General features: G+C 40.3%; 1 long non-coding RNA gene across 3 annotated transcripts in view; it reads left to right on the forward strand.

The window, feature by feature from the left end:
• Window positions 1-8: 8 nt before the first annotated feature.
• LOC123521048 overlaps window positions 9-20,790 on the forward strand; it is a 34,506-nt gene continuing 13,724 nt past the window's right edge. Inside the window, exons 1-3 of one of the 3 annotated variants that reach the window (XR_006679536.1) lie at window positions 9-138; window positions 5,814-6,062; window positions 19,335-19,498. This is a non-coding gene — a long non-coding RNA (uncharacterized LOC123521048). Of the gene's footprint in view, window positions 139-5,813; window positions 6,063-11,882; window positions 12,073-19,023; window positions 19,144-19,334; window positions 19,499-20,790 lie in introns of those variants that run through there. The other 2 variants (XR_006679535.1, XR_006679534.1) reach the window with 2 other exon arrangements.

Genomic DNA, 20,790 nt, shown 5'->3' on the forward strand with positions numbered 1-20,790 from the left:
ACACACACACACACACACACACACACACACACACACACACACACCTGGAGGCTGCTGTCGTCTCCCCGCGCCCAGCTCACTCCACCACGCCCCTCCGGGTCCCTTTCATCCATCCTCCAACTGCCCCAGCCTCGTCAGGTACGTGTCCTGCTCTAATCTTGAGAGACAAGGGTATTAACTCCAGGCGGCTTGTCGTGAGCCGACACCATGACCGCGGGGGGCTCCGAGGAGACACCTCGGAGGGAAACCTGCGGAGCGCCCCTTGCAGGTCCCTGCGCTGAAGGCGGGCTGCTTCCCGCCTGCGAAGGGTGCTGTCAGCCGAGGCTCCGAGGCTCAGGCACATCCTCCTCTGAAAGGATTTGGCCAAACAAGACCTGAGAGAAAGGAACAGGGCTGCCGCTTCTTCAGCAGCGCGGTCTCCAAAAAAGAGATTACCATGACATCCTGGGGCCAGGGCAACAGCGCTGTGTGCCCCTTGGTTCCCTGCAGCCTAACCTCTCTGAACATTCCCTGGGGGTCGGGGGTGGGGTGGGGGCAGTAATAGATTGGTGAAGTGAAAAAGTGGAGGATGCGAGAGTCAAAGGAAACCCTAATGTTCTGTTCTAAATGTGCTGCTCTCTCCCCCATCCTCAAAGCTCCGCAAACATGGAGCTCAAGCTGTTTCCCCATGGTCAGGTTTCTCTTTGACTCTAGTAACTTACCATGAAAACATGATCCAGGGAAGTGCCCCAGTCGAAATTGTTTTTGCGTGGCAAAAGAATGCTTAAGTGCAGCTTAGCCTCACCCTAAACTCCAAAATGGTATGCCTGTGTGAAAACACTTCTTACGCAAAACAAATGAGTGGCTGAGGCACTCCACTCTATATGTAGGTTTTCATATCCTTAAGATTTTGACAGTATTTGAAAATAGAGTTACTAATGCACGTTAAAAAAAGCTATCCAAGTTATAAAACCATAATCTGTGTCTGTTATGTAATGATTGTATTTTATATTTGAATTTTCATTTAACCTTTAAAAATATGAATGAGTTTTGGAAGACTTTCACAATTTGAAAACGAAAGCAATTGTTGAAATTAATCTGAAATAATCTAGCACTTCACACAGTGCCTGACACATAGAAGGAAAAGTTTAATAGTGATGATGGTTTTAAAACAATTGTTTTACATCACCGTGGAAAGTCTCCTACATAATCTGTAGTCATTTTATATAGTTTAAACGTACTTGCATACACTAAAGTTCAAAATCTGCTCAAGACAAATTCCTTAGTGATATAGCCTTTATCCAAGATTGATACAAAGTACACTGTTTCAGTGAGTGATGATCAGCATCATTGGAAGGTTTTTTAAATGCTATGCGAAGACTTTCTAAAGTGTACTACTAATATTTCTGTTTCCTTAAAGCACTTTATTAAACTTCATTTGGTATTTTTTCGATTCTCTAAGGTCAAATAAAATTGTAGTTGGTTGCAGCATATTCCACAAATATATCTAGTAGTTATGCTGTATCAAGTATCTTCCCAGCTGCTAGGGATGTCCTCAGAAGCTAAAGCGGTATAAAAGCTTCACTTGCTGCATGAAAGGACTGCAGAATGCTCACTACTATCTTATTCTTGTGTAGTTGGTCTCTTTCCCCTTCACTCACTCCACAATCTGTCCAGACTTCTTTTCTCTCTGTTGGCAGCATTTCTGCCTTTGCCATTCCCGTCCTCTTTGATTGGCACCACCTAGGGGGTGCACTCTGGGAATTCAGATAGCCTTGCTGTCACAGTCCTATCTCTAATCAAAAGAAACAGGCTCTGTGTAAGGCCTAAGTGCTCACCACTGAGCAGGGCACATTCACCCATAGTGTATAGGACAGATAGACTTTTGGATACCTCAAATGTTTCTTTTGAAAACATTCTTTTTGTTTCTAACTGAGGCTGTGAGATAAACAACTTCTTAATAAGCAAGGCTACAAAATTAACCCAATAAGCCAAGTCCAGGTCCCTCTCTCCAACACTGCGTCAAAATGTCCGCTGCCATATGTTAGATAACTTAACAAAGTGGAGAGCACGGACTTCTGCTTTCCTGTTATAAGGCTGTGTGACCCCAACAGAAATCCAATCACTGAAAGCCTGAACTCCGCCTGATAATTCGTTAATGTTAAATAAATCGCAAACCTTTGTGGAATTCATTTTTACTCAATCATGCTAATTGTGTTGAATGATTTTGTTGTTGTTCTTTCTTTTGTTTAAAATCAATAACTAAATTCCCGGGCTAAGAGAGTCATTGTAGGAACACATTGTGGGAATACATGTGGTATAATAAGAATGCCTGCTCAGTAATTTGTATTTTGAAGCCAACTCCTATTTTAACAAATTGTAAAGTACGGGGAAATACTTCTTAGCAATTTCATTGGATTTTTTTTTTCTTCCTTTAAGCACCAGGTTACTGTGGGGCCAGCTACTTAGAGTACAGGTTTAATATACCTACCCACCACAAAGTAGTCTGGGTAAGCACATCTGAGGCTGCCTAAATCTCTCTTATTCTGGCACATTTCACACCATTCTGTGATAGGTGTTTCTTTGCCTATATCCAGCTCTAGAATGCAAGCAGTAAATGTAGAAAGTTCATATCCCTACCATTCACATTTGATAGATCGATCCACCACCTCACTCTGTTCTATAAACAGAAGACATTCAGTCGATTCAGGGACAGATACTGTCATAACCCAGAGGGTAGAGGTTTATTTCTACTGGGTGTAGGGGAGAGAGATCAAAGAAACTTTTATAGAGAAGAAAGATTCGAACTGGTCAAGAGTAGAAAAGTTTGAAGAAAACAAAAATACTTCTTGAGGATTCTTAAAATTTTGCTGTACATCAGAGTGAACCATGATACTTTGGGATGACATTGTATCTACATCTTTATCTGGATGTCTGTGGAGCTCCAGTGTATTTACAGTATCAATTATAGCCCATTAACCTCTAGAGCTGCCTAATTAAAATAAAATAAAATATGGAGCTCATTGTTGTGATTGGAAATGTTCTTGTAGCCACATTGTAAAATGTAAAAAGAGACAAGGTAACTTTCACAACATACTTTAACCCAAAGTATCAAAAATATTATCATTCCATTGCATAATAAGCATAATGTTTTTAATTGGGTATTTTAGGTTATTTTTTTCATACTAAGTCACTAAAGCCCGGTGTGCATTCTGTACATGTGCTGTATCTCAAGTTGGACTAGCTGTATTCCTTGCTCAGCAGTCATATAAGGCTTGCAGCCAACATACTAGACAAGAACTCGTGAAATTTTTAACTGGGTACAGCCAAAAGACATTTTCTCTTGTTGCTAAATCTTAGATTTTATTTTTTGATTTATTTGTGTTAATTATAAGACCACTTCCTTGGGTCTAGGCTTTTATACCAACTAGAGCAGCAGCAACGTTGACATTGTATGCACTGTGTCTTCATTCGTTGTAACCATACTGTAGTTAAAACTACCACTAGCTCTATTATCTCTGGTCATAGACTGTAAGTGGAAATAAAACACTATACATTTTGGGTTGAGTAAGCTTAAAAGAATAAAAGGTCTTCCCTGAAACACAAACCTACATCTGTGCTAATCATGTAGTCACTGAGAAGCATCTCCCTCGCTGTAGAAGTTGAGGGTTTGTACTAACTATTCATAATTCATTGCTTGTGGAGTCCAAAATTTCCCTAGCCTATGTTTGAGGCAGCCACCTCTCTGGAGCTGCAGCAATTAGGATACGCTGCAGCTTTCTGAATAGTGAGGAAGGGCGAACATGGGGAAATGAAGATGGTTAGAGCTTCTGCCTGCAAGTGACTGTGCAGCTTTCCTCTAAGGAGATCGTAGCCTTTGACTGGCACCGAAGTGCTAGAGCACTACATTTCTACACAGAAGTGAGTCCTGAAAACTAGGGGTAGACCTTTATTATAGATATCTGAAAACAGTGGTGTCTAAGCAGTTGAAAGGACACAGTGAAATGCAAATACAATTGGTGTCTCTTTATATCCCAAACAAGAAAACATCTAATACACCTATGGGGTCCCAAAAGGCACGTTGCCAAGCACCCAGGTTGCTTCCATTCTGTTATCACGAGCTCTTGATTTTAATCTTCAAGGTTGCCTCGTGATCTTCATTGGATGCTCAAGCCCCGTTATCCAGGCTGCTTCCGATGCAGGAAGAATGTGGAGTGGTCCTTTACTCTCTCTTGAAGAGCTTTCCCCGAGGGACCACCCACAACTGCTGTAGCTATCTCAATGAGGGAGTGTGCTGAAGCACAATAGTTAAGAACAATGTTCGAATAAAGTCAGGGTTTTGTTTCTGAGAATGAAGAGAAGAACTGATATTGAGGGGGTGAACTAGTTATCTAATGCACTGTAATAAATCCCTTCAAAATCGTGGGCCGTAAAACAGCAGACATTATCTCACAGTATCTAAGGAACAGGAATTCAGGAACTACTTAGCTGGATGATTCTGACATACTGTCTCTAATGTTTTTGCAATTAAGGTGTTTGCAGGGACTACATTCATCTGAAGGCTCTAATTTAAAGAATGTTCCCTTGAATAACTATTGGCAAGAAGCCTCAGTTTTTCTCTGTTTCTTGGTTGGAGCCTTAAGTCCTTACCACATTGGCATCTCCACAGGCTCTTGAGCATCCTTATGATATGATGGCTAACACCCTCCCCACCACCTCGCAGAGCAAATTATCCAAGAGAGCAATGATTAAGTTGCAATGTTCTTCATGGCCTTGTCTTATAATTAACACCATGATTTCTACTTTATTCATAAGAAGTGAGGCACTATTTGTATTCTACTCTCAAACCAATACTCACTTTGATGGAGGAATATCAAATAATGTATGGGCATATTTTAAAACCACTACAGTAGGCAATTTTTAAAACCACTACAGAATGCATTTTCATTCATGGTCCATCTCTTTGGTTTCTCAAACAAACCTGCACACCCTTGTCTTTACACATGGATGAGACTCACGGACTCCTTAAAAGAACAAGGCCTAAGCTTCTTCCAATGATTGCATCTGATATAATGCCCAGTCTCTAAGTCAGTGGTTCTCAACCTTCTCAATATTGCGACCCTTTAATACAGTTCCTCATATGGTGGTGACCCTCAAGCATCAAATTATTTTCGTTGCTACTTCATGACTGTAATTTTGCTACTGTTAGGAATCATGATGTAAACATATGATATGCAGGATGTATTTTCTTTTTGCTTTGTTTTTTTTAAACATTTTATTAGGGGCTCATACAACTGTTATCGCAATCAATACACACATCAATTGTGTAAAGCGCATTTGTACATCATTCTCAAAACATTTTCTCTCCACTCAAACCCTCGACATTAGGTCCTCATTTTTCCCCTCCCTCCCCGCTCCCCCTCCCTCATGAGCCCTTGATAGTTTATAAATTGGCATTTTGTCATATCTTGCCCTGTCCGACATCTCCCTTCACCCACTTTTCAGTTGTCTGTCCCCCAGGGAGGAGGTCACATATAGTTCCTTGTAATCGGTTCCCTCTTTCCTACCCATTCTCCCTTTACCCTCCCTGTTTCGCCACTCACACCACTGGTCCTGTAGGGCTCATCCGCCCTGGATTCCCTGTATTTTCAGTTCCTATCTGTACCAGTGTACATCCTCTGGTACAGATCATATGAAGTAATAGACTTAGGTGGGGAGACAATACAATTCATCACCTCTTGCCAGCATTATCACTGTTGGTTTTTTAGGGAGCAAGAATCTTACCTCCTGCTAAACTTAAAAGTTTCATAGTTTACATTTTTTTTCAATTTCAGGTGGAGAAGAATGTGACCTTTTCAATACTGCGAAGCCAAAATCATTAGGTTTTCTGCCTTTGTGCTTAGCAGCTACGGTGAAAGCAAATCTTTGCTTCCTTCCACTTCCATTTCCAGATCATTTGAAGATACTCTGAGTTCATCTAACTCATATTTAGCTCAGTAGGGAAAATGGGTCACCACCTACCAACATTATGAATGTATCCTGCTATTGCCCTTACCTGAATCAGCAATAACTTGTCTTTTGAGGTAAGAAAATGACAATGTACCCAATTATTTGGTCACAAGTGAATCCCTACCACTCATGCCCATCTGCTTACACAGAATTAGTGTTCAATTATACCTTGTAACTTCCTGTTTTGGGTCCTAATTACTGCATTAACCAAAGTTCTTGGCTACGGAGAACTAATTTAAGATATATATATATGAAGGTACCAGGTAGTGTACAAAATTTTCATGGGGACCTAGAAACCAAGCCTATATGATAGTTGCGCCAGGGGAAATGCCAACCTTCAACACCAGATTGCCAAGTAGAAACGTCACCACGTACTACCATCTGCCCCTCAGAAACAATGGAAAAAGACCAGACACTAGAACCTCCATGACATCTCCATAGAAGAACTAAACCTCTTGGCCACCTTCTGTGCTAATTGTCTTATAAAGTCTGCTTCACCATGTTCCTGTCTTACATGGGTGTATCTGCTTAGGGGGAGCCAGATCACAGCTGCAACTGGGCTTGAGAAATATATGCAACTTTTCTAGCATAGAGTAAGTAACCAGGAAGAAGGAGATGGAAGCAGTGTTTGCTATGTTATTCAGAAGCATCTGCTATAGTGGTGTTAGGTTGGGTCCTCTAGAAAAGCAAAACTATATAGAAAGAAACTTACATAAAGACTATGGCTCACACAATTGTAGAGCAGGTAAGTCCACACAATTGTAGAGCAGGTTCAAGTCCATGAGCCAGTTGTTAAGCTATGGGGACTGATGAAGCAGGCAGCAGGAAGATGAGCAAGAGGGCCACAAGCTGGTGGATTCAGAGGCCCAAGGTCAGTAGGTCAGATGGCAAGCTGTTGCGACCTCCCAGGGTCAGCAGGCAATATAGTGGGAAGCTGGCTCAAGCCCAAAGAACTGAGTTTGATGAGGCAGATACAGGAACCAGATCCAGCAAGAAACCGAGACCCTCCTCCCAGCATCTTCTTCTGTAAGAAGTAGGCCACACCTCCAAGGAAAGCTCCTCAGGCCTGTGGCATCCCACCCTAACGGTCTAAGCAACTGATGGGCTGTTCACAGGAGATGGCTTTATGTGCTTGGTTACACTGAGGGACTAGGAGATCTTAACTGCCAAATCACTGAGCATCTTAGCCAAGCCAAGTTGACGCAGAATTAACTATCACAAGTAGTCAAAGGGTTATTTGTGAGTTTGAACTTTTTTCATTAATATAATTGAATTTCTGTTGGCCTAGATTTCTATTTTAAAGTCGATAGGATTTCTGTGAGTCAGAATCAGCTTAGGTTTTTGGTTTGAAACCGCATCCTAGAAGCCCGCGTGGTACAATGGTTTAAGAGTTTGGCTGCTAACACAAATTTTAACTGTTAAAACCAACTAATGTTGGAAAAAAGAAAACAAGGAGAGAAAAAAAGAACCAGTGATCCACTTCCGTAAAGAATATGACCTAGGAAACACCATGAGACATTTCTACTCACTTCACAAGCGTTTGGTGTGAGTCAGATTCAACTTGACGTTGCTCAGCAACAGCAATAGCATTCTAAGTCAAGGGGTGAGTCAATGGTCAAAATTTCATCATCCATATGGGATATCAGAGTTTCATTCCTGTTACCTCCAGCTCTGCTACCACTCATCTGCCAGTAAGAGCTTGCATCGTTCTGTGGCGCGGGTTTCAGTGGGGCTTCCAGACTGTGATAGAACACTGCCACAAAGAAAAATGAGGGATATTGAAATCAATGTGGATCACCTCTGTCCAATCGTATTGTGCATAGCGTTACCATGAGTTGGGGGGGGGGACTTGATAGTAGCTAGCAATAGCAATAGGATTTCTAACTTTTTGATACCCATTACATTACACAAATGGGTCATTGATTAGTTCTATTACCATGCTTTACTTTCCTGATAAGATGTGGCTCTTTATTCCAAGCATTCCCCTGGGGGAGATGCATGTAAGACTAAAATGCAGTATGGGGCAATAGTAAATGGTAATGCTTGCCCAAGGACAAGAATTGATAGCACAGGAGAGAAGAAAAATCTCATCTGGGGCAAAAAGTGAGTTAAAATCAAGGAAAAGGGCAAATCAAGTACCCGATAAAGAGCAAGATCCAAACATCTGCAACAACAAAAAATATTTTTAAAATCACTATAAAATGAACAAGAACTTATCCAAGAGTGGCTAGATTTGGGCAAATTATATCCAAGCTCTTGAAAAGCTGGCTAACCAATTTTAGGCAGTATTTTATTAAAAAATGTCTGGGAACTCTTCTGACTTAGGGCTGCAGTCATCAGCTTGTGGTTGTTTGGTGCTCGCTTTCAAGTTGCGTCCACCCCCCAGCAGCTCTCTGGCCAACAGGACAAAATGCTGCCTACTTCCATTTCATCGCACAATTGTTGTGATGCTTGAGTTCCTTCTTCAGCTTGTGTGTCCATCCATCTCATTGAAAATCGCCTTTTTTCCACTGCCCTTCTTTACTAAGCATGATAACTTTTTCTAGGGTCATAACCAGTATAAACCAAAACTCAAACCCAAACTCACTGTCATCGAGTCAATTTTAACTCATAGGACGGGGTACAATTGCCCCTGGGAATTTCTTAGACTGTACTCTTTACAGCAGTAGAAAGCCTCATTTTTCTCCTGTGGAGCAGCTGGTAGGTTTGAACTGCTGACCTTTCAGTTAGCAGCCCAACGAATAACCTCTACTCCATCAGGGCATATGTATAGGGACAAGTAGAAATCATAATATGTTGGAGTTACGGGGGAAAAAAGCATTTTCTCTTTGATAGGGCAGCTTTGAATGTAAGGAAGTGACCTATACTGTATCAGATAACTTAAGAGAAGAGGGACTTCTAAGGAATAAAGTTGTAGTTCCTCTCAAGTACACTTCAATTCACAAGACCCAGGTATGCAAAGTAGAACTGCTTCATAGGATGCTCAAGGTTATGACCTCTTGAAGCAAATGACGGAGGAGCCAGTGGGGGAAGTTTCAACCATCTGCCCAGTAATCAAGCACTTAACCTTTTGCACCAGTCAGATATTTCTAAAGTTTAAAACTAACAAAATCTTAGGAAGTGCTGTTCTATCTGACTCGAAAAGACCAGAGACCTTTATCGTAGTTTTACCAATAATATACCTTACTAAGGTACTGTGTACTTTTCTGTTCTCCAAACAGAATAGGGAATCGTCTGACTGGCACTCAAGGAGCTCGTGGACCTCTTTCAAGAGCACACATCTCTCCTGCCCAACCAGTGGTGGCCAGGAGTAGAGCTCGGGGAAAGTTCATTTAGAACAAGGGACAAATCTTCCCAAAACTGTGTGTAGGGCAGGGAGACTAGAAAATGGGTGTGGTATGAATGAACAAATGTGTCTACTATAGTCGTTATCTTTTATGCCACCTAAATGAAGACCTATAATCTGATAACAAGGCCGAAAGCAGAGAATACTAGAAAAATGTTAACGTGTTTCATTGACTGTAGAAAGACATTGAACCCTGTGGATCCTAACCAACTATGGATAACATTGTGAAGAGTGGGCATTTCAGAACACTCTATTGTGCACATGCAGAAAATGAACATAAAGCAGGAGGCACTCATTCAAACAGAGCCAGAGGACACTGTGTGGTTTAAAAGCAGAACATGTTCACATCAAGGTTGTGTTCACTCATCGTGCTTATTTCATTTGTATGTTGAGCAATCACTTGAGAATTGGACCTGCAGTCAATCGTCATAGAAATAGCAGTCAAGAAATCAAATGACGTATTGAATTGGGAACATTTTTCTATTAAAAAAATCCAACTCATTGAAGTATTAAAAGCAAAGATATTCCCTTAAAGATGAAGGTACACCTGATCAAACGCATGCTGTTTTCTGTAACCTCATATGCTTGTGAAACTTGGACAATGAATAAGGAAGACCAAAGAAGAATTGATGCATTTGAAATATGATGTTGACAAAGCATATTGAATATGCCATTGGACTTCTAGAAGAATGAGCAAATGTGTCTTGGAAGAAGCAAAGCCAGAATGCTGCTTGAACGCAAAGGTGTCATCCTCACATACATTGGACATGTTTTCAGGAGAAAGACATCATGCCCGGTAAACTAAAGATCCAGTGAAACAGAAAGCTCATCAGCGAGAGGAAACTGGCTGCAACCCTGGACTCAAACTTGGCAAAGATTGTGAAATTGCTGCAGGGCCAGACAATGTTTCACTGGGGTCTACATTGAATCTCTATGACTTGGAATCCACTGGGCAGTACCTAACAATAGCTACAACATCTCAATCCTAAATTTTAAAAGTAAATGGACACCTTTTTCCTCCTCAGGAACAAGCTGACGCCCTTAATATTTTCAGGAAATCAGGCTGATTCTCTTTACTTCAGCACGTATGCTTAAAGCATGTATAATTTAATCCTCTTTGGGGTAGGAAAGAGATTGGACATAACATATCAGGGACACTCTGAAGTATATTGGGCTATATAATCAGGGCATAACCATTCATCATATCACCTTAAAGAAACTTGGAATATATTCGATGGTGAAAGAAAATGTTAGTATAAATTTACAAACTACCAAACAGCATCTGTTGCCTTCTTCATGATGATTAAAACATGCTCACAGGGAAAATTGTGGTGTGTCTGTTAAGTCAAACACTAATGAAACATTTGCTAAAATAATCTCTTTAATTTGGATAACATTTGGCAATAAAGTGCACTCATTGGATCATTTGCTTGTGTTGTGATCCTGCAGAGTTAACTGGGCACAACTAAGTCTAATATGGTAATGGGCTTTTTGCTAAAACCTGGGCATATGCATTTCTCATGCTCAGTTGTTTTCTGCTCTGGTGAATAGAGATAAGAAATGTTATTGTGAAGACATTAAAGATTTCTCATTGGCGTATCTGAATACCAAGAGCCTGAACAGACTCATTTAGTCGTGTCCTAATTCTGTATACCTTATGGATCAAAGACACCAGCACCTATAAATTTCAGGCAAGTAGGAAGGATTAGTGATATTAATCAAGTCATCAAAAAAGAGCTGGTAATTACATACTTGCATGTTCTTGTTTTTTAACTATCCTCCAATGAAAATACAAAACTCTGAGCATGGGAAAGGAGATTAATCTGGCAGTTAATAACCCATTTTCATTGAGTCAACTTTGATTCCTAGCCATCTATATAAGGTTGTTAAGGCTGTGGAGAGCATTACAGGAACCAAGGGCCTTATCTTTCTGTTGAAGAGCAAGCACTTGGTGGGCATGAAGCACCCTTCTTGCAGTTAGTAATCCAAAAGGCACTGGAGCAATTAAAAAACAAAAAATATAAACAAACCATGTTATCACGGCATACCTTTATTTTGGAAAAATGAAACTAATTGTTATAGAATTCAGATGGGTTCTTATTCTAAATGAGATGTATGTATATGTATACACATGACTGTTTATCTCCACATAGTAACTCCTTGATTGGGACACACACACATATATACGCATGATAATGGGCTTTGGGTTAAAATGTACCCTTGGCAGCAGATTAAACAAGTAAGGAATGAATACAAGTCACATCCATCATTTGTTTCTTGTAGTACGCGGCACAATCTGAAGCATTTCTACAGGCCTGTAGACCTTCACTCACACTCCAATACTCAGGAAAACTAACCTGGGCAGTCTATTCTAGAAGGAGCTAGATATTGTACTCAAAGATTTCACTGGTTTGGGGTTGTTATACTATTAAAGGAAACTCATACATACAGTAAACGGATGACTTTTTAGTGGTTTATGTCACTTCCATAGCTGGAGATCATCTTTGTAGGCCCTGTCTACTAATGTCCTTTTGGTGCCCTTAGGGACCCACTCCCCACTCACTGCCTTCCAGTGGAGTCTGACTCCCAGCAGCCCTCTGGAGGTGCCCGACGCTGTTCCTCATTGTGGGAGCGAAAAGCCGCCTCTTCGTTGGTGTCAGTTGGAGTCAGTTACAAACCTGTACCAAGAAATGAACCTGCCAACACGTTCCCCTGTGATATGTTTTTCATACTTGTTGGTTAGTACTCATTTCATCCAGGTTTGCCTATGGCTGATTTTAAAAATTAGAAGACACATACTTGGAAGGCAGGGATTCTGTTAGATTTGGGGCAGCTCAAGAGACAGTTTCCGGATGGCAGCCCTTCGTGAGATGACTGGTGGCAAGAGTGGCAGAGGCTGAGACAGAGGGACATTTGTTGATGGCAGCCATAACACAGGCCTCCCCCCGGGAAGCTGAAAAGATGTAATGGATGTGGGGCCAGAGGGGTTACAGAGCTTGACCTCAGGTCCCTCCAGCAGGGGCAAAATGCTAGAGCTCAGTCCCTTGTCTCCTGTCACATCTGTGCTGCCCGCTATTATTATTATTTTTGGTAACAGCTTGTATTTATGTATTTTCAGAACACATTTGTTATAAGAGGAGTGTAAATGATTCTTAATATGCTAACTAAAAAGTCCACGCTACAAGTCCACCCAGAGACACTTTGGAAGCAAGTCCTGGTGATCTACTTCTGAAAAAGCAGCCATTGAGTCCCCGGCAGAGCCCCATTGGCCCCGACACACAGCCCTTTCTGACACAGGGCACACATGCAACCAGCGTCCACCAGCAACTGGCTTTGTAAATTGGTTTTCTTGTCACCGAGAGATGATTGAACTCGACCATTTGGACGTTGTTTCTCCAGATAAATTCTTTCTTGTTGCTAACACCTTCTGAGAGGAATATACTACGGAGCTTCAAAAAGTTTGTGAGAAAATGAAATGAGAAGATAATGGAATTTCTCCACAAACTTTTGAAGCCCCCTCAGAGTTTCCAAGAAATCTTCTTAATTCTAAGTCGAGAAGTCTAGTTCTTGGTATCAGATAAATTAAATTCCAGAGATGATTCCTAAAATCCAGTTAATTGTTAAGAGTTGATTTTTTAAAAATTTCTTTCTTGGCCAAAGTAGTTTTAATGATTTGCACAGTGCTTGGCACACATTTAGACTTCAATCTATATTTCTGAAATGAATGATTAATAATAAGTAATTTTTATTTGAGACTGTGTACATCAAGAGGAGGCCTGGTATGTGTCAGACTGCTAATCAAAAGGTCAGTGGTTCGAACCCACCAGGAGAAAGAGGCTACATGATCCTTTAAAGATTTACAAGAGTGGGCACCATGCAGAGGGTCACTGTGAGCCAGAGTCAATGACAGCAGGCTGGTTTGGTCGGTTTGATGTATGTATGTCAAATGAAAGACAAAATGCTCACACATACTACGTCATTTAATGGTAGTTATCATTTTTCTTATTTTATAGATTAATCAGCTGGGATTTGAGAGATTAAATAATATGCTCAAATGACACCCTTGTACATCGTGAAATGATGATTAGTCCGACATCCAGAATCAGAATTCTCAACCAGTAGAGTATCCTATGTGTCCCAAACCTAAATGACAAATATTGGAATTCACAACACGTGCATCAATGACAATCAGTCTTCAGGCAGTGGCGCTCCAAGAGCTCAGCATTGGGTAATGTGGGTGCAAAGGTTCAGGGCACTGGCATCGTTATAAAGAATTTTTACATTATAAAGAAGCACTCTCTAATTTCTGCTTATTTTTCACTTGAAAATGGAAGAATTCTCTATCAAAAATTTTCCAACTTAACTCTTATTTTTAAACTTGGCACATCTACATGATAAAAACGAAATTGAGATGACGACCGCTTCAGCAGAGAATGATAAGCGAACGACCAGCTGCTGCATGTTTTCTACTGCAAAAAGACCACTGGAAGCCAGCTGTACCTTCTAACTTTTCATGATGTCATCTTATGGTTTCAGGATCTATTTAATTTCTTCACAATCACATGAGCTTATATCTGCTTCCAGTCATGCACCAGGCCTTAATTGCCTAGGTTTGTTTGTAACATTGTTAAAATTTGAGCTCTGGTCTCATATTTCATGCAAGAAGGGTATGACAGGACAGTGCACAGAACTTGCCACCCCACACAATACCTGCTGACCCCCCGCCAATGATGTCACTGTCGGACTTTTCTGGAGAGGTCATCGCTTCCTGGCATTGAGCTATGTCACATGAGTGACTCACAGGTTTCAACGTTTCCCAAAAGTTCAAGTCTAAAATGATGATTCTTAGTGTGATGGGAGCAAAGTATTTCAGTTCAGCAGGTTCTAATGTCACAGTAAAAGTGACCGTATTTCCAGTCACCAATTACAGAGAAATTTCAGTTATAGTAGGGATAGAAATAATTTTGTGTTTCCCACACTTCTATTCCTGGATCCACTTGGCCATCTCTTTGCCCATGTCTATTCTCCTTTGTATTGTCTCGAATCCACATTCTTTTAGAGGTCATTATTTTCTCATTACAGGATTTTAGATAATTCAGTATCAGATATGTTCTCGAGAACCCCACGGAAATAATTGGGGTGCTTCACTTCTTAAATTTCTGAAAGTGACACCAGTAACATTTACTTCCCATTGGAAAAGCTTTCTCTCCCACTAGAGCTTGGATGGGCCTCGGACAACGTGGCCAACGGTAAGGCCCTTACCTGTATCTACTGAGAAGTCAAACAGAAGCAGGAATGTATTGTCCTTTCCACAGTGCCATCTAGGAACAAAACTCATTGCTTAGGGCTCTTGTCTGTTCAATGAAAACTCAATCCTGGCTGGTGTAAAAAAATAAGCAAATAGATTAGTTTATATAGTGGAGAAGTACAGGGGTATGGCTGGGTTCTGAAGGGGTTGATTTCAGGAAGAGAATAAGACATTTATTAATCCTCAGTTTTTTAGTTGGACCCAATTCTCCATCCTTCGTGTGTTAATTTAGTCTTCAATTTCATTCTCATAGGTAAGATGGGCAATTAAGGTAGCCAACCCCAAGTCAGACTCTACTAGCTTTCAATTACATAATTCCTAGTCTAGGAAACAGGGACAGGCCTGACTCCTTTACAGAGAGTTATAAAGTACAAGACATCAGGATTATTAGCTGATTGTCCTGACTTCAACCATGGGTTCACTGGGAATAAATGACTCTTGTGGGTTGGCTGGGGCTGGATTACATGCTGTCTAGAGCAAGGGTAAGGGCTCCCTAAATGGGTAAACTGGAAATAGTGAACAAAGTCGCATGCGTGGTTATTGGGTACTGACTACCACAAAGGAAGTGTGTACTACCATGCCATACAAGATGTGATCCATTCCACTCCTCTCTCATTTGGGATTATTTTTCAAATCACTTTCTTACACACTCAGCAAGCACACTAAATGATCATTCTCAGGTGTTCTTTGTGATGGTTTCTTCCTGTCAGTGTGCATTTTGGGGTTAAGTTGGCGGCACTTTATTTTCTTTACACACTGTCAGCTGACTCTGACTGTTAGATAGAATTAGATATAGATAGAATTTCTGAGTAGCAATCTACTACATCTTTCTCTAAGGAGCAGCTGGTGGCTTTGAACCAGCAATCTTGGACTTTGCAGCCAAACACTTACCACATAGCATCACCAGGTATCCTTTTGTTGTTTTCTTTGGTTACAATCCTGATACATCTCCCTTAACTCTTACTCTGTTAATGTGTGCTTTGTTTTTCTTAGTATTATATTGGCCAGGTTTGGGGATGTATGTTGGAAAGTTAAGAGTAATTTGTAAGCATCCAACTAGCCCTTTATGCAAAGATTCATTATTATTATTGTTTTTTGTACCAGAAAAAGAAGATATGTGCCAGCAGTTAAGAATAGAGTGAAATAATTAGTAATAAAAATTAATTAATTTATTACAATTATTTAAACATTTCTTTTTAATCTTTAAACTCAACTTTTTCTTCATGAAGTCTTCTAATATATGCAATGAGCAGTAACAAATTTATTTTAGTTCTGTGTCTTCCTTATGGCCAAGCTCACTGACATTGTTAAGGAGCAGAGGAGTGATTTAGAGGCAGGTGGTAGAGGAGCTAAGGATGTGAATCAAAGATAACGTACACAATAGTGAATGCTAAGTAATTGACGTGAAGGTGTACATAATACGCAAGCAGAGCACCCGGATATGTGGAGCAAAATACATTTCTCCTGATGGTCTCAGATTACCAGCTACTATCCATGAACAATGACTTTTGTGCTCACGTCTTACAATGATATGTGAGCCAATAAGATCTAAAATGAATTTTTTTCAGGCCTTTTGATGTATCTTTTCCACTTGGCAATCTAGCCATTAGTAAAATCAGTACTGTTGTCTGCATTATTTCTTTCAACAAAACCATCAGAAATGCCTCAAAAGGCATATGAGTAGATTCTAGATGCACTACTGATGGTAGAGTTTAAGCTAGAACACTTTGTCTCAAGGAGTTGACTGCTTTCTACCAAAGGTCTTTACTCTGCAACTGTTTCATTGAATAATTCCACTATTTGGAATGTCCCCTAGAAAACAAAAATCGAACTAGAAGAATGCCCATTGTAACTGTGTTTACAATAGTAACGAAGCTATCCCAGTCCACAAACAGAGGATACATTTTGATGCATCCTATTTATCCATTAAAAATCTTGATACAGAATAATAGCAACATGGCAAGTACTTTTATATGTTTTAGAGTAATATAAAAATTATAAATTTGAGATAATTGGAGTCTGACAAAGCAAACTCACTGCCATTGAGTCAATTTTGACTCACAGAGACCATACAAGGAAGAATATAACTGCTCCTTTGGGTTTCCAACACAGTAACTCTTCACGGGAGTAGAACCTCATCTCTCTCTCGTGGGTTTGAACTTCTGACTTTGTGCTTAGCAGTTCAATATGTAACCCACTACATTACCTACGCTCCTCATAATAATAATAGCTTGTGCTCATTGAGCCAGGTACTGTGATTGACTCTTCATGTGTGATTTCATATATGAGAGTATACACACACAAACACACACACACACACACGAAGGGGACTTCAAAAAGTTCATGTAAAAATAGAATTAAAAGGGAATGGTTAAAGATAATTCTCACTGTTTATGCATGTATCTATATGACTTACAAGTTTATGCAATCACATACAGAATTATTGTATACAAAAACAAAGAGAAGATATGTATGTGTATACTAATAGATTTGGAAGACATTTACAGGGATATAACATTATAATGTTCACAATGATTATCTCTGAAAAATAATATTTTTGTTTTGGTTTTCTTTCCCTCAATTTCCTATAGTGAGCAGAAACTCAAGGCCCCAAATGCCCAAAGGAGAGTTGCCAAATGATAAGGGTCCTTATCTAGCAGCGCTAGAAAATAGAGCCAGAGAGACCCAGAGCAGAGGGATAGATCAGGGCTTGGCAGGGGTCCGGGCACGCCTAGAATGAGCAGCTATTGTGAATGGTTCTGATGGGATATGATGCCAGTCTTTGAAGATACCAGGGATCCTCTGAAGTCTCGGAGAGACTCCGGACACTGACATTATCAAGCATTTACGTGCTGCCCAAACGGAATTACGCATTTGCGTATAACGACCAGTTGCAGTGTGGTCTGGAGGAACAGAGGTTTCCAGGACAGCGGAGTTTTCGGATGCATCCCTGCCCCAACCCTGGTGTCAGTTATGGGAGAGGGTGTCCACTTGGAACTGTCTGAAGCAATTAAAGAACATTTCACCTATGCCCTCTGGTTTGCCCCAGCTTTTCTAGACTGCGGGTCCAGAACACTTGTCATCACTTGCTTGCCTGGAGTCATTGAGTCAAACTTGGCATCAATTGCCAGAAATTCCCATTCCGTACACAGTGTTGATTTCAAACGGGACTAGTTTCTGGAAAGCTTTTTTGTCTAGATCCTCTTACAGCAGTGGTTCTCAACCTGTGGGTCGAGACCCCTTGGGGGTCGAACAACCCTTTCACAGGGGTTGTCCGATTCATAACAGTTGCAAAATTACAGTTATGAAGTAACAACGAAAACAATTTTATGGTTGGGGGGGTCACTACGACATGAGGAACTGTGTTAAAGAGTCATGGCATTAGGAAGGTTGAGAACCACTGTCTTGAAGCATCAGTTGGGCGTGGTGATAAAAGGCTAGGTATTTTCAGGATAACTCAGAGTTTTCTACTGTTGATATGCAAACTCACACAGAGACCACACTACCCATTTCTGTTTCTGAGGAAGTCTCTATTGGGGCTTTGAACTGGTACAGTATGCTTAGAAAATCCCAGAAATTGTTCGACATCCTTGATTACCTTTCTCCATGATTAGTAATACATGTTCTATTAATTCCACTCCAAAAATTTTAATGTACAAAGAATTATGACACCCCCCCCCAAAAAAAAAAACTGATGCTCTTTTGGTTTTTTTTATGTGATGGGAAGGGTGCATTTGGAGTTCATTCCACCAGGTCAGACTGTTAATCAAGCTTTCTATTTAGAGATTCTGAAAACACTGTGTACCAGTGTGTGGCAAAAAAAAGCCTGATTTGTGGCAGACGGGGCGACTGGTTTTGCCACAATGACAATGCACCTACAGCCATCTCAGTGCACACGGTTTTGACAAAATACAGCATGCCTCTCTTTTCCCACGCACCTGACTCGCCTGACCTTGCTCCTTGCAACTTCTCTTTGTTTCTGCGAATGAAGAGGAACATGAAAGGACAGAGATTGACAACATAGAAGAGGTGAAGAAAAAACAAGCAAACGAAGGAGGTGCTGTCACCTATCCAAATAGCTGAGTTTGAAAAATGTTTCCAAAAATGAAATAGCAGATTTGACAAATGTATTCAGTGTAATGGAGAGTACTTTGAAGGTGATAAAGTTGTTTTGTAAAAACAAATATTTAAATGCACACACAAAAAATTTAAATACATCACTAAAAAAAATTCTGGGTTTTTTTGGGGGATACCCCATCGTATATCATGAGTGCAGGAATGATATACTCACATTATTTTTAGAATAGCTCTGATGGAAAAGAGAAGGTACCCTCTAGCTTTGATTCCATGAAATGCAGAATATTTGCCTCTTCTTACCCAGGTCTTTACTGACGATGTGACACAGAGCCCATCCAGTGCCATTCTTCAACGGACTGAGCAACTCTTGGATTGGAATTAATATTCAACCTCACCAATCAGTGTTATCATTCTAGTTTAGGCAGTAAGTGCACTCACAGTTCTTTAACCTTTATTCTTTGTCTTCTATTGCTATGGTCCACAGCTACCAGGCATAACCGCAACTCTCTTAAATGAAGAGTGGGAAGCAGGGTGTGGATGGAGCAGTTGATGATTTCAGACAGGACTGATGGAGATATTTAACCATAATATATATTTTAATATTGCACACTACAGGGGATAGCTAAGTAGCCCATTCAGAGCAACTCTTCAAACCTTTCCAGAGAAATTATCAGTTGGTGCAAGTTGGGTGTATGAACTCGAGAGAAGGACGATAGACCCCAGGAATGATTTGTTTTAATCTGAGCAGAAAACTGCAAGCAAAGGTCCTCCCCCAAAATGTAAGTATTTTTTTAGGATACATATTTTTCCCCATAAAACAAAGGGAAACTAGATATAAAAAATTTGCTGGCAAAGCAATAAAAGTTAAATGTTTGTGCTACAGAAAATTAGTGTGCTAGAATTGGTCCTGAAACAAATGCTGGCACAAAGCCCTCCAACAGCTAATAGTGAGTCCTTTACCTGGCTAGATTATTGACCACTATATAGCTTAAATTTATCTTATTGATCTAGAAGATAAAAAGAGATGAAATTTCCTGCAAAAAGGATTACTACTTCTTTATTTGACACCTGTCAAATCAAACCCACATTTGTTTTGAGACACTCCAAGTTTACTAAAAAGTATTGTTTTATGCTATCATTTTGGAATGCAAAATCATTGATCTTTCTAGAAAAATTATAATACAGCATATATCCGGCCAGCCTTTCCTGTGACCCCGGTCTATCCATCTTGGGGTGGGGTGGGGCTACTGTAAAAAAGCTCTAGGTCATTATCAAGAAAAATAGTTCTTCAAATCCCTATTGATTGCCAAAAAAACTATTACTGTGAAAAGAGAAATCTTCAACTACTCCTAATATAATTGACTGTACATACGTTATGTGTGACCCAGTGCCACTAAAAAGAATTTCATTTAATCAACAATATAGATCTTTCACATAAAAGTTGGCCTTGTATAACGACATATAATAATGACCAATTTTATTGTGGACTCCAATATTAAATAAGCCTTTCTGAAAGCAATTGACTTTTAAGTGGTGTCTTTGATAACATCATCAGACTCACCTGCTGTCTAAGCTGAATTGCCTAGCTAGCCCAAATCTTGCCAGGTCAGAAGCGGTTACAGCAGCGTGTTTTCCACTAAGCCCAGCTGGTCTGTATGAAGTGTGACTGCCCACCATCTAGACAGTTAATTCGATGTTTAGTGCTGTCATAACAAAGTAACACATTTTATGGCTTCTAAGAATAGAAATTTATTGTCTCAGTTTTGGCTGCTCCCCCCGAACTCCAAACATATGCCCTTAAAGTCCGTTCCAGTGCAGAATGCTCCTTTAGGACAGAGTAAAACTAATGCACCGCAGAGTTCTCTAATATTTTCAGAAACAGACCGCCATGTTCTTCCATTGAGTTCAAATCTCTGGGTTCAAATCTCGGATCTTCCCTCCCGGGAGCACCAGCAGGGCCTCCTGGTCCTCCCTCGCTCCTGCCCCAGTGGAAGACGCATTCTTTTTTTTTTTTTCTTTCTTTTTTTAAAATCATTTTATTAGGGGCTCATACAACTCATCACAATCCATA

Source organism: Echinops telfairi, unplaced genomic scaffold (assembly GCF_000313985.2).
Source record: "Echinops telfairi isolate 266 unplaced genomic scaffold, ASM31398v2 ScPeMD7_7469;HRSCAF=8507_0, whole genome shotgun sequence".
NCBI lineage: Eukaryota > Metazoa > Chordata > Mammalia > Afrosoricida > Tenrecidae > Echinops > Echinops telfairi.